Source organism: Pongo pygmaeus, chromosome 18, assembly GCF_028885625.2.
Source record: "Pongo pygmaeus isolate AG05252 chromosome 18, NHGRI_mPonPyg2-v2.0_pri, whole genome shotgun sequence".
In the NCBI taxonomy this organism is placed as follows: domain Eukaryota; kingdom Metazoa; phylum Chordata; class Mammalia; order Primates; family Hominidae; genus Pongo; species Pongo pygmaeus.
The window spans coordinates 45,682,027-45,695,730 of NC_072391.2; the positions used below are offsets into that span (position 1 = coordinate 45,682,027).

Consider the following 13,704-nt stretch of genomic DNA (forward strand, 5'->3'; position numbering starts at 1 on the left):
TTGCCTCAGCCTACCGAGTAACTGGGATTACAGGCACGTGCCACCATTCCCCGCTAATTTTTGTATTTTTAGTAGAGATGGGGGATTCACCATGTTGGCCAGGCTAGTCTCGAACTCCTGACCTCAAGTGATCAACCTGCCTCGGCCTCCCAAAGTGTTGAGATTACAGGTGTGAGCCACCGCGCCTGGCCTGATTCTAACCTTTGGATATATTTCCTTTGTAACAAAAGAAGGACCCCTTTCTGGTGGGGATCTCCAGATTTTAGACTCTTTAGACCTGTGCTATTTTATTGACTGGAGCCAAGCAGTGAAGCCCTGGGTGGGGAGCTGGGGACCTGGGCTCTGGTGTTAGCTCCCCTCTCTTCTACCCAGGGAGTCCCAGGCAGTCATTCAGGTTCTTTTTCTTAGTTTGTAGGTGGAGGATAATAATATTTCACCTGTTCGCCTTATAGCATCTTTGCAAGAATCTATGGAAAACACACAATTGGAATTAAAATTGTATAGCAGTGGGAAAGGCAAGGTAGTGTCTGATATTCTTAGCAAATAAAAGGGTAAAAAGATGTGATGTTCCCTGATACCTCAAACCAACTGCATTTGAATTAATATAGAAAGAGAAAACCAAATACCCCATGTTCTCACTTATAAGTGGGAGCAAAATATTGGGTATATAGGACACAAAGATGGAAACAATAGACACTGGGGACTCCTAGAGGGTAGAGGAAGGGAGCTGCAGGGGTTGGAAAACTACTTATTGGGTCCTATGCTTGTGACAGAATCAATCGTACCTTAAACTTCAGCATCATGCAGTATACCCATGTAACAAACCTGCATGTATATCCTCTGCACCTAAAACAAAAGTTGAAATTAAAAAAGAAAAGAAGAGACGTGGCCGGGCAAGGTGGGTCACGCCCATAATCCCAGTACTTTGGGAGGCCAGGGCTGGTGGATCACCTGAGGTCAGGAGTTTGAGACCAGCCTGGCCAACATGGTGAAACCCCATCTCTACTAAAGATGCAAAAAATTAGCTGGGCATGGTGGTGGGCACCTGTAATCTCAGCTACTCAGGAGCCTGAGGCAGGAGAATTGCTGGAACCTGGGAGGTGGAGGTTGTAGTGATCTGAGATCGTGCCACTGCACTCCAGCCTGAGGAACAAGAGTGAAACTCCGTCTCAAAAAAAAAAAAAAAAAAAAAGAGAAGAGACGTGATTGTGCTAGGTTAACAATAAACCCTAAACTCTCAGCAGTTCAAAAGAACAGAGTGTCTTTCTCACCCTGTGCTGTGTGTCCACTGCAGGTCCACCAGGGGTTCTGCTTGTCTTAGTCACTCAGGGGCCTCGGGTGACAGAGACTCCATCTCAACACGTGCTTCTGTGAAGCAGGCAGTAAAAAGAGGATGGAGACCACAGACTGACCTGTCTGCTTCTGCCTAAAAGTGACACATGTCATTTTCAGTTATACTTCATGGGCCAAAGCAGATCACATGGCCGTGCACAAGCTCAAGTGGGTGGAGAGGTGCAGCCCCACCATGGGCAAAAGAGAGCTGAGCATTTGAGACCTTTCTTTCTTCTTTTCTGCTTTTCCCCTTCCCTTCTTCCTGCTTTCCTTCTCTTCTTATTTACTAAGTGCCTACTGTTTAGATGATGTATCCTCACTGGGATTATCATTTGTTATTTAAAAAATTTAAATAATAAATTTAATTTGTTTTGTTATTTATTATTTACTTTTTTTTTTTTTGAGATGGGGTCTTGCTCTGTCACCCAAGCCAGAGTGCAGTGGCACGATCTCAGCTCACTGCAACCTCCGCCTCCCAGGTCCAAGCGATTCTCCAGCCTCAGCCTCCTGAGTAGCTGGGGTTACAGGCATGCGCCACTGTGCCAAGCTAATTTTTGTATTTTCAGTAGAGATGGAGTTTTGCCATGCTGGCCAAGCTGGTCTCAAACTCCTGAGCTCAGGTGATCCACCCACCTTGGCCTCCCAAAGTCCTGGGATTACCGATGTGAGCCACCATGCCTGGCCATTTTTATTTTCTAAAGATGGAGTCTTGCTCTGTTGCCCAACCTAGAGTGTAGTGACTATTCACAGATATTATCATAGCTCACTGCATAGCTCACTGCAGAACCTGGGTTTACTGATGCACACCACTGCACCCAGCCTCACTGGGATTATAAAATAAGACAAAACTCCAGTCCTCAAGGCTCACATGATCTCATGGCCAAGTCAGAAAAGCTGACTGAGATCAGCACAAGCTGATATGTGAACACAGATATGAGGCAGCTCACCCAGCCTGGTGTGAAGCTAAGGAAGGCTTCCTGGAGGACATCCCCAAGGAAGGTAGGAACAAGCCTGGTGAGAGGCAGGGGAACCTGAATAGCATGGCTCATGCCTGTAATCTTAGCTACCAAGAAGGCGGAGGCGGGAGGATATCTGGAATCCAGGTGTTCAAGACCAGCCCAGGCAACATAGCAAGACTCTTAAAAAAAAAGACGCAGGGAGATCATTTTCAGCAGAAAGAGCAGAAGATGAAAATGTCTGCAGGAGAGCTCTGTGGCCAGCAGTAAGATGTTCTGCAGGCCTGAGGAATGTTGGGGGTGGTGGTGTGAGGATGAGCAGGCACAGCAGGAAGTGGGGCCAGACCACTTAAGGCTTGAGGACCATTGGAGAGTGGATTTCTTGACAAGGCCATGGGGGCCATAGAGAGGCTGGTAAAATTTATTTTATTTTTTCCAATTTAGCCTTGACTTGAAACTCATAAATTTGTTTTTTCTGAGACAGGGTCTCACTATGTTGCCCAGGCTGAACTCAAACTCCTGGGCTCAAGCCATCCTCCTGCCTCAGTCTCCTGGGGTACCACAGGTGTGAGCCACCATGCCCGCCTGCCATAGAAAGGTTTTGAGCAGGACATTAACACAGTGAAGTCCTCTCTCTGTAGGGTGGGTTGGAGGGGAAAGGATTGAGAACAGAGAGACAGCACTTTGAGAGGCTGAGGCAGGTGGATCGCTTGAGGTCAGGAGTTCAAGAACAGCCTGGCCAACATGGTGAGATCCCGTCTCTACTAAAAATACAAAAATTAGCTGGGCGTGGTGGTGTGTGCCTGTAATCCCAGCTATTCAGGAGGCTGAGGCAGGAGAATCACTTGAACCTGGGAGGCGGAGGTTGCAGTGAGCCGAGATGGCACCACTGCATTCCAGCCTGTGCAACAAGAGTGAAACTCCATCTCAAAAAAAAAAAAAAAAAGAAAAAAGAAAGGAAAGATAGGATGCTGATGCCATAGCTAGAGGGAGATGACAGAGCCTCAAATGCAGGCAATGTTTGGGGACATAGAGAGGATAAAAATTGATCAGAGAGGTGATATGCAGAGGCAGCCTATAAGACTTGGTTTTTATGGAAAGTGGGAGTAACACTGAGCCTTAAAAATATCTGGGTTTCAAATGGCATGGAATGGCTGAGGTGTATTATTCATTCAGGATACTTATTAATGTCTATCATGGGTTCTTTCTGGGTGCTTGGAATACACCAGTGTTAAAAGAGACCATAAAAAAAAAAAAAAGAAGACAATTCCCTGCCCTCGTGAGGTTGATATTCCAGTGGGGGAGCAGGCAATAAATACCAAATCGAAATATGTACATTATACAGTATATTAAAAAGTAGACCACATTGGGGGAAAGGCAGGGAAAGGATGGTCGGGAGAGTTGGGAAGGGAGGGGTATCGATATTTTAAGTAGGGCAGTTAGAAAAGATCTCATTGAGGATTGGCTGAGTGGCTCACACCTGTAATTCCAGCACTTTGGGAGGTCAAGGCAAGAGGATTGCTTGAGCCTAGGAGTTCAAAACCAGCCTGGGCAACGTAGTGAGATATCATCTCTACAAATAAAAAAATTAGCCGGGTGTGGTGTTGCACACCTGTGGTCTCAGATATTCGGGAGGCTGAGGAGGGAGGATCATTTGAGCCCAGGAGTTTGAGGCTGCAGTGAGCTATGATTGCACCACTGCACTCCAGCCTGGGCAACAGAGTTCAGAAAAAAAGAACAAAAAGAAATCTCATTGAGAGGTGACATTTGACAAGAGTCTTGAAGGAGGCAGGAGTAGTGGACAGGGTGCGTTCTCTGCTTCAGAGGCTAGACTGAGGGAGGAGGCAGGCAGCGTGCACACCAGTTCCCAGGAGAGATGTTTCCCTTAGGTGGCCTTCCATGACATCCACCACACACTTAACGCTTCCATCTCATTTTCCAGGACTCACATACACGACTATCTCTGTCTCCAGGGAAGACTGGGCCATGCAGGGAGGGGAGATGGATGCCAAGCCAGGCGTCTACTGCCTCAGAAGGTGACAGTTGAGCTGGGTGTTGGTGAATGAATGCACAGGCTTATTTCAGTGAGTAGAGATGATGAGGGGCATTCCAGGCAGAGGAAGTGGAACGTAAAGGCAGAAAGGAGTGGAAAAGAATGGGAAAATACACGCTGGATGGAGTGACTGGAAGAGTGTGTGTGTGTGTGTTTGTGTGTGTGTATGTGTGTGTGTATGTGTGTATGTGGGTAAGGGTGAAGCAGACACAGAGGTCGCAGACACAGAGCTCACAGACTCAGATGCTCTCAGAGTTGAGGCAGGAAGTGAATGAAGCCAACAGAGATTAAGCAACAGGGAACAGTGGAGTCTGTGGCATCTTGGTGTGCTCAGCTCCCATCTGAAGTGGGTAGCTGTGATTTTGCTTCAAGTCGTGTAAGAATATAGGACCAAGGAGGCTGGATAGTCTAATTTCTTCTGAGTAGCCAAGAATCTAGATTTTTATATAAAATCCTCCAGTTTTAACTAATTAAACATTTTAAGCATGCTAAGTGAACATGTCGGTAGCTTGGACATGGCCCATAGACAGCTGGTTTGTGTGGGGTAATATAGAACATAAGGGGGCGGACCCACAGTTCATTGCTGGAATCAAGCTAAATAAAATATCTCAAAGGGCAACAGGGGCAAGTTGAAAAGAAGGAGGCTAGTTAGCCAGTTAAGACTGATCACTTTGTCTCAGGGTTTCGTTCTAAGCTTTGTTGGTTTAGAAATTCTGCCAGGCGCAGTGGCTCAGGCCGGGGGTGGTGGCTCACGCCTGTAATCCCAGCACTTTGGAAGGCTGAGGCGGGCCTATCACTTGAGGTCAGGAGTTCAAGACCAGCCTGGCCAATATGGTGAAACCCCGTCTCTACTATAAGTACAAAAATCAGCCAAGTGTAGTGGCACGTGCCTGTAGTCCCAGCTACTCGGGAGGCAGAGGTTAGAGAATCGCCTGAACCCAGGAGGCGGAGGTTGCAGTGAGCTGAGATCGCACCATTGCACTCCAGCCTGGGTGACAGAATGAGACTCCGTCTCAAAACAAACAAACAAACAAACCAGAAATTCTGCCTTTCTTTTCTCAATACTGACATGAGCAGACTCAACAGGACTGGCTCACACTAACTATCAGTCAGGATGGGCTAGGCTCTGCTCCAGTGACAAATAATCTCCAAACCTCAGCGGCTTCACACAACAAAACTGTATTTCTTACTTATTCTATATGTCTAGCACAGGTCAGCAGAGGGACTCATTTCATCGTTGTGCCACGGGATCCAGGCTGATAGAGTCTCCATTTCAACCATTACAGAGGAAGGAAAAGAACTATAGCAAATCCCTCACTGTCTCTTCAAGCTTCTCCCTGGAAGAGACCCATGTTATTCCACTCCCTTTTCATTAACAGAAGCAAGTCACATGGAAAGCAAGTCACATGGACTCAACTAATTTCAAAGGAGTGGAAATGCAATCCTAGCAGTTTCTTGGGAGGAGAGAAGAACTGGAATATTTGGGGTTAGCCCTAATTACTACGTTGCCAGCCATGCTTCCAGGAGGTGGATGGAGAAACCATGAGACACATAACAGATCCAGCTCAGACTCCTGTGCTCCTTGATGGGCACATTTCCTCCTGGTCAGCAGACCTTTCTGGGAGGCGCAGCCAGGTGGACCGTCCTCATGGCTGGTGACGTCCCCTGAGCCTCCAGCTGTACTCTAAGGTAAGTGCCTAGGTAAGTTCCCTACACCCTCTGCTCCCTGACCCTGGACAGTGTCCAAGACCACACAGACTCCTGTGTTTCTGCCCCATCTTCCTGAGTTGCCCTACACACATTCCCTTTGGATAAAGACTGTTCTGTCAGTTTTCTATGTCTTTCTTTTAAAAAAAATTGAGAAAGGGTCTTGCTCTGTCACCCAGGCTGGAGTGCAGTGGCGCAAACATGGCTCACTGCAGCCTGGACCCTCCTGGGATTAGATGGTCCTCCTGCCTCAATCTCCCAAGAAGCTGGGACTACACAGGTGCACAGCACCTGCCCAGCTAATTTTTTGATTTTTTTTTTTTTTGTAAAGACAGGGTCTCACCTTGTTGCCCAGGCTGGTCTGGAACTCCTGGGCTTAAGCAATCCTCCCAAAGTGCTGGGATTATTGGCATAAGCCACCATGTCCAGCCTGTTTATATCTTTCTAGATCCATTCACAACCAGACAACACTGTGGTTGTTTTGATTGGATTTGGGATATTCTAGAGACTCGTCAATTTTTTGTATATAAGCACTTTTTTTTTTTTTTTTTTTTTTTGAGACAGAGTCTCGCTCTCTCGCCCAGGCTGGAGTGCAGTGGCGTGATCTCGGCTCACTGCAAGCTCCACCTCCCGCGTTCATGCCATTCTCCTGCCTCAGCTTCTCGAGTAGCTGGGACTACAGGTGCCTGCCATCACGCCCAGCTAATTTTTTGTATTTTTAGTCGAGACAGGGTTTCACCGTGTTAGCCAGGATGGTCTCGATCTCCTGACCTCATGATCCACCTGCCTCAGCCTCCCAAAGTGCTGGGATTACAGCCGTGAGCCACCATGCCCGGACCATAAGCACTTCTTGGTCATGAGTAATATCCTCTTTTTTTCTTTTGTTTTTTTATCCAGTGACTTGTAAACAGAATGAGTAATGTCTTCAGGTGTTTAAACCTGATTCTTATTTTTTGCCTTCTTTCCCCCTCATTTTACTTTCAAACTTTGACTTTTCCTTTGTAATCTCCTGCAGCCTGATTCTTCCAACCATGGCCCTTATATTGAATTCACCATCCTCTCTTATCCTGCATTTAAGCCCTGCGACGGGCTAGCCTGTGTCTTCCCAAAATCTGTATGTGGAAGTCCTAAGCCCCAGTACCTCAAAATGGGACTGTGTTTGGACACAGGGCCTTTAAGGAGGTGATCAAGGCAAATGAGGTCATATGGGTGAGCCCTAATGCAATATGACTGCTGTTCCCATAAGAAGAGATTAGGACGCCGACAAGCACAGAGGAAAGGCCACATGAGGACGTGGGGAGAAGATGGCATCTATAAGCCAAGGAGAGAGGCCTCAGAAGAAACCGGTCCTACTGATTTTGGCCTTCCAGCCCCCAGAACTGGAGGGAAATAAATTTCTGTTGCTTAAGTCACCCAGTCTGTAGTAATTTGTTGTGGCTGTCCCAGCAAACCAATATAAGCCTTCCTCCCTTCCAAAAAACGACCTTAATCCAGATTAAGTTTATATAGTGAAGGCTCCTATTGAAAAAATGGGATCTAGGTGGACAAGTGTTACTGCAATGTTGAGGCCTGGGAGGAGCACACGCCTTACCAGTGATCGCCTTGGAGTGCAGTGATGACTTCTAACGGTGTTTCGAAAAGTGTGGTATATGCACCGCTGGTACAGAAAATGAGGTTAACAGTTACATGGATGAGCATGATGTATACAGTAGGCCCTCTCTATATTCGTGAGTTCCGTATCTGTGGCTTCAACCAACCAGGAATTGCATTGTACAGATTTTATTTAAATCAATTAATTAATTAATTTTTGAGACAGGATCTTGCTCTGTCACCCAGGCTGGAGTGCAGTAGCATGATCTTGGCTCACTGCAACCTCCACCTCTTGGACTCAGGTAGATCCTCTCACCTCAGCTTCCTGAGTAGCTGGGACTACAGGTGGGAGTCAACATGCCTGGCTAATTTTTTGTAACAACTTCTGGTAGAGATGGGGTTTCACCATGTTGCCCAGGCTGGTCTGTCTCGAACTCTTGGACTCAAGCAATCTGCCCACCTTGGCCTCCCAAAGTGCTAGGATTACAGGTGTAAGCCACCATGCCCAGCCTGTACAGATTTTATATCTTGTCATTACTGTGAAAAATACAGTATAATAGTTATTTATATAGCATTTACATTATATTAGGTATTATGAGTAATCTAGAGATGATTTAAAATATATAGGAGGATGTGCATAGGTCATATGCAAATACTACACCATTTTATACAGGGACTTGTGCATCTGCAGATTTTAGTGTCTGCAGGGGGTCAGGAGTGCCCTGGAACCAATACCCTCTGAGGAATGACTATGTATATTTTAAATTAGAAAAAATATATTATTAACATATCAAACCCATTCTTTTCATGGTTATTGTTTTTAAATGAAGAGCTAAGTTAAAAAACAGGGAACTGATTTAAAGTTGATTTAAAAATTAGTTGGGTGGACCAGGCGTGGTGGCTCACGCCTGTAATCCTAGCACTTTGGGAGGCCGAGGCAGGCCGATCACCTGGGGTCAAGAGTTCGAGACCAGCCTGGCCAACATGGTGAAACCCTGTCTCTGCTAAAAATACAAAAAAATTAGCCAAGCATGGTGGCACGTACCTGTAATCCCAGCTACCTGAGAGGCTGAGGCAGGATAATCGCTGGAACCTGGGAGACAGAGGCTGCAGTGAGCTGAGATTGCACCACTGCACTCCAGCCTGGGTGACAGAGTGAGACTCCATCTCAAAAAAAAAAAATTAGTTGGGTGATAAGTGAATATAGCAAAATATTCTTACAAATAATGAAGGTATATTCAAATGACTGACATCTGGGAAATGCTGAGCTAGGGCCTGATTGTGTTTCTGGGAGGATGAGTGTGTGTTGGCAGGGGCCCTTCCACGTGTGCCCTCTTAACCTGCCACATGCCTGGTTATGGGTCTGAATGAACATCAATTTCAAAATGATTTGATACAGTGTGATTGTACCTGCTCCAAACTTCTAATTCCAATATAGATTGAATTGCACAGTCCTTCACGTTACAGAGGGAAAGAGGAAACAGGGCCAGGGGAAAAGGACATGGAATGTAAGAATGAGAATTACTATTTAATAAGGCAGCCCTTTGTGCAGGCACACACATGCAGAGAGAGAAAGCTGTCCTGGTAAGATATTGGGAAATTAGAGAAGAGAAAATGCAGGAGAATGGGGCCAGATGCCAAGCCCTTAGGATCCCTTGGCCCTTAACAATCAGCAAAGGGCTTAGATACTTGTCCTCTTGATTACTCTGAACTACATCTTGTAATTACCAACTTCAGTCAAGAAACACTAAACAGTTTATCCTTCAGAAGCTCCCTTCAAAATCCTCTTTGGCCTGGCTCCTGCCCTCATCATGCCATTAAACTGCCCTCTGAAAAGCCATCAGGGCTCTCGGTGATTGTCTCAAGTTTGCAGAAAAGAAGACCAGGGGTAGCCAAAGAGAAGCTGTATCCTTAACTACGGCTGCTCAGCTGGTTGGGGGCAAAGCTGAGGGCCTCTTTTTTCCTTAGTCTAGGGATTGTTGCTACATAGAATTTATTATTATTACTATTATTATTTTAATCAAAAAATGACACATTGTGTAGATTTTTGGTATACATTATGAAACTTTGATATATGTATACTTTGTGGAATAATTAAATCAAACTAATTAATGTATCCATCACCCCACACACTTATTTTTATGAGAACATTTAAAATTTACTCTTTTAGCAATTTTCAAGTATAGAATACATTATTATTTACTATAGTCTCCATGCCGCACAATAGATCTCCAGAATTTATTCCTCCTGTCTAAATGAAATTTTAGGTCCTTTAACCAATATCTCTTCATTGTTTCCTCCTCATCTCCAGCCCCTGATAACCACCAATCTACTCTTTGCTTATAAGAGTTCAATTTTTTTTTTATTCCACATCCTAAGTGAGATCATGCAGTATTTGCCTTTCTGTGCCTGGCTTGTTTCACCTAGCATAATGTTCTCTAGGTTCATCTACATTGTCACAAATGACAAGATAGCCTTCTTTTATAAGGATGTATAGTATTCCATTGCATATATATGCCACATTTTCTTTATCCATTCATTCACTGATGGATGCTTACATAGAGTTTATATTTTGGCTATTGTAATAATGCTGCAATGAACACAGAAGTGCAGATATCTGTTTGATATACTGATTTCATTTTATTTGGATTTATAACTAATAGCAGGATTGCTGGATCATATAGTGGTTCTATTTTTAATTTTTCTAGGAGCCTCCATACTGTTTTCCACTATACTAGTTTACATTTCCACCAACAGTGTGCAGGGGTTCTCATATCTCCACATCCTCACCTATACTTGTTACCTTTTATCTTTTTGATAACAGCCACTCTGACAGGAGATAAAACATGGCTTTACCAGTACAATCCTGAAGACAAATCACAATCAAAGCAATGGCTACTAAGAGGTGGAAGTGGCCCAGTCAAAACAAAAGCAGCCTGGTCAAGAACAAAGGTCATACCAACAGTTTTTTGGATGCTTGATACATTTTCCTTCTTGTCTTTCTAGGGGCAAAGAATGATAACATATGCTTATTATGAGAGTGCTTTGAGGAAGTTGGCTAGCAGAAAGATGCTTGACAAAGCCTCACCAGAGAGTCCTTCACCACGACAATGCCCCTGCTCATTCCTCTCATCCAACAAGGGCAGTTTTGTGACTGTTTCAATTGGAAATCATCAGGCATCCACCTTACAGTCCTGATTTGGCTCCTTTTGATTTTTTTGTTTCCTAATCTTAAAAAAATCTTTAAAGAGCACACATTGTTTTCAGTTAATAATGTAAAAAAAGACTGCATTGACATGGTTCAATTCCCAGGACTCTTAGTTCTTTAGGGATGGACTAAAATTTAGCTGGTATCACTGCATACAAAAGTGTCTTGAACTTGATAGAGCTTATGTTGAGAAATACAGTTTACAGTTTAATTTTTTAGATTTACATTATTTTACATTTTAATTGACAAATAATAATTGTACATATTCATGTAATATATAGTGATCAGATCAGGGTAGTTAGCATATCCATCACTCAAATATATATCATTCCTTTGTGTTGGGAATGTTCAATATCTTCCTTCTAGCTATTTGGGAAAAAAAATCTCTCTCTCTAACTATAGTCATTCTACAGTGGTATAGAACACTAAAATTTATTCCTGCTGTCTAGCTGGAATTTTGTGTCCTTTAACAAATCTCTCCCTATCCTCCCTTTCTTCTACCCTTCTCAGACTCTAGTATCCTCTGTTTTACTTTTTACTTTTATGAGATCAACATTTTTGTTTTTTAGCTTCCACATATGAGTGAGAACATGTGGTGTTTAACGTAAAATCCTCCAGTTCCATCTATTTGCTGCAAATGACAGTATTTCATTCTTTTTTATAGCTGAATAGCATTTCACTGTGTATATTATATGTACTGCATTACCTTTATCCATTCATCTGTTGTTGGACACCTATGTTGATTCCATATCTTGGCTGTTATGAATGGTGTTGTAATAAACATGAGGGTGCAAATGTGTCTACGATATAATGATTTCCTTTTCTTCGGATAAATTCCCAGTATTGGGATTGCTGGATTATATAATAGCTGTAATTGCAGTTTTTTTGAGGAGCCTCCATACTGTTTTCCATAATGACTGTAGTAGTTTACATTCCCACCAACAGTGTATGAGTTCTCTTTTCTCTACATCCATACCAGCATTTGTTATTTTTTGTCTTTATGATAATAGCCACCCTAACTGGGGTGAGATGATACCTCATTGTGGCTTAGATTGGGATTTCCCTGATGGTTAGTGATGTTGAGCATTTTTAAGTATACTTGTTGGCCATTTGTACATTTTCCTTTGAGAGACATCTATGCAGATCATTTGTCCATTTTTTTCTGTTATTTTGCTTTTGAGATGTTTGAGTTCCTTGTATATTCTGGATATTAATATGCTGTCAGATGAGTAGTTTGCTAACATTTTCTCCCATTCTGTTGTCTTTTCACTCTGTTGATTGTTTCCTTTGCTATGCAGAAACTTTTTTAGTTTAATATAATCTCATTTGTATATTTTGCTTTTGTTGCCTGTGCTTTGAGTCTTATCTGTAAAATATTTTCTTAGACTAATGTCATAAAGCATTTCCCCTATGTCTTTTTTTTTCTAGTAGTTTTATCATTTTGGGTCTTACATTTAGGTATTTCAACCATTTTAAGTTTTTTTTTATACGGTGAGAAGTGGGGATCTAGTTTCATTTTTCTGCATATGGATATCCAGTTTTCCCAGCAGCATTTATTGAAGAGATTGTCCTTTTCCCAATGAGTATTTTAGACACCTTTGTCAAAAATCAGCTGGCTGTAGATACATGGATTAATTTCTGAGTTCTCTATTCTGTTGCAATGGTCTATGTGTCTGTTTTTATGCCAGTACCGTGCTGTTTTGGTTGCTACAGCCTTGTGCTATATTTTGAGGTCTGATAATATATCTCCAGCCTTGTTCTTTTTGTTCAGGATTGTTTTGGCTATTTTGTGTCTTTTGTGGTTCTATATGCATTTTCAGATTTAAAAAAAAATTCTGTGAAGAATGTTATTGGTATTTTGATAGGGATTGCATTAAATCTGTAGATTGCTTTGGATAGTGTTGTCATTTTAACAATATTAATTTTTCAATCCATGAGCATGGGATGTTTTTTCATTTGTTTGTATCCTCTTCAATTTCATCAGTGTTTTGTGATTTTCCTTGTAAAGGTCTTTTACCTGTTGGTTAAATTGAGTCCTAGGTATTCTAAATTTTTTATAGCTGTTATAAATGAGATTGCCTTCTTTATTTCTTTTTCAGCTAGTTTGTTGTTTATGTATATAAATGCTGCTGATTTTTAAATATTAATTTTATATCTGCAACTTTACTGAATTTGTTGATCAGTTCTGGACTTTAGTGGTAGGGTCTACGTTTTTCATATACAAGATCATGTTATATGCAAACAGGGACAATATGATATCCTTTTTTCCAGTTTGGACGTCCTTTCTTTATTTCTCTTGCCTAATTGTTCTGGGTGGGACTTCCAGTGCCAAGTTGAATAAGAATAGTGAGAGCGAGCATCCTTGTCTTGTTCCAGTTCTTAGAAGGAAAGCTTTCAGCTTTTTACCATTCAGTACTGGAATTGCCATAATGAACTTTATTATTTGTGGTACTTTCCTACTGTAACTAATTTATTACGAGTTTATTATTATAAAGAGATATTGGCCGGGTGTGGCGGCTCACGCCTGTAATCCCAGCACTTTGGGAACAAGATGGGTGGATCACGAGGTCAGGAATTCGAGACCAGCCTGGCCAACAGATGAAACCCTGTCTCTACTAAAAATACAAAAATTAGCCAGGCATGGTGGCATGCACCTGTAATCCCAGCTACTCAGGAGGCTGAGGCAGGAGAATTTTTTGAACCCAGGAGGAGGAAGTTGCAGTGAGCCAAGATTGCATCATTGCACTCCAGCCTGGGAGACAGAGCAAGACTCCATCTACAAAAATAAATAAATAAATAAATAAAAAAAAAAAAACAAAAAAACAAATTAAAGAGATACTGAATTTTGTCATGAGCTT

General features: G+C 42.7%; 1 protein-coding gene across 8 annotated transcripts in view; it reads left to right on the top strand.

Annotated features, from left to right (window-relative positions):
* The window catches only part of LOC129015387 (uncharacterized), a 131,612-nt gene that overhangs the window by 14,524 nt on the left and 103,384 nt on the right, over positions 1-13,704 (top strand). The window contains exons 3-4 of one of the 8 annotated variants that reach the window (XR_010124427.1): positions 5,549-6,030; positions 7,064-7,459. The exons of 1 other annotated variant lie outside the window; for it this stretch is intronic. The gene's annotated coding sequence lies outside the window, so the exon portion shown is untranslated. Of the gene's footprint in view, positions 1-5,548; positions 6,031-7,063; positions 7,460-10,644; positions 13,627-13,704 lie in introns of those variants that run through there. 6 more of the 8 variants (XR_008494551.2, XR_010124429.1, XR_010124432.1 and 3 more) reach the window with 6 other exon arrangements.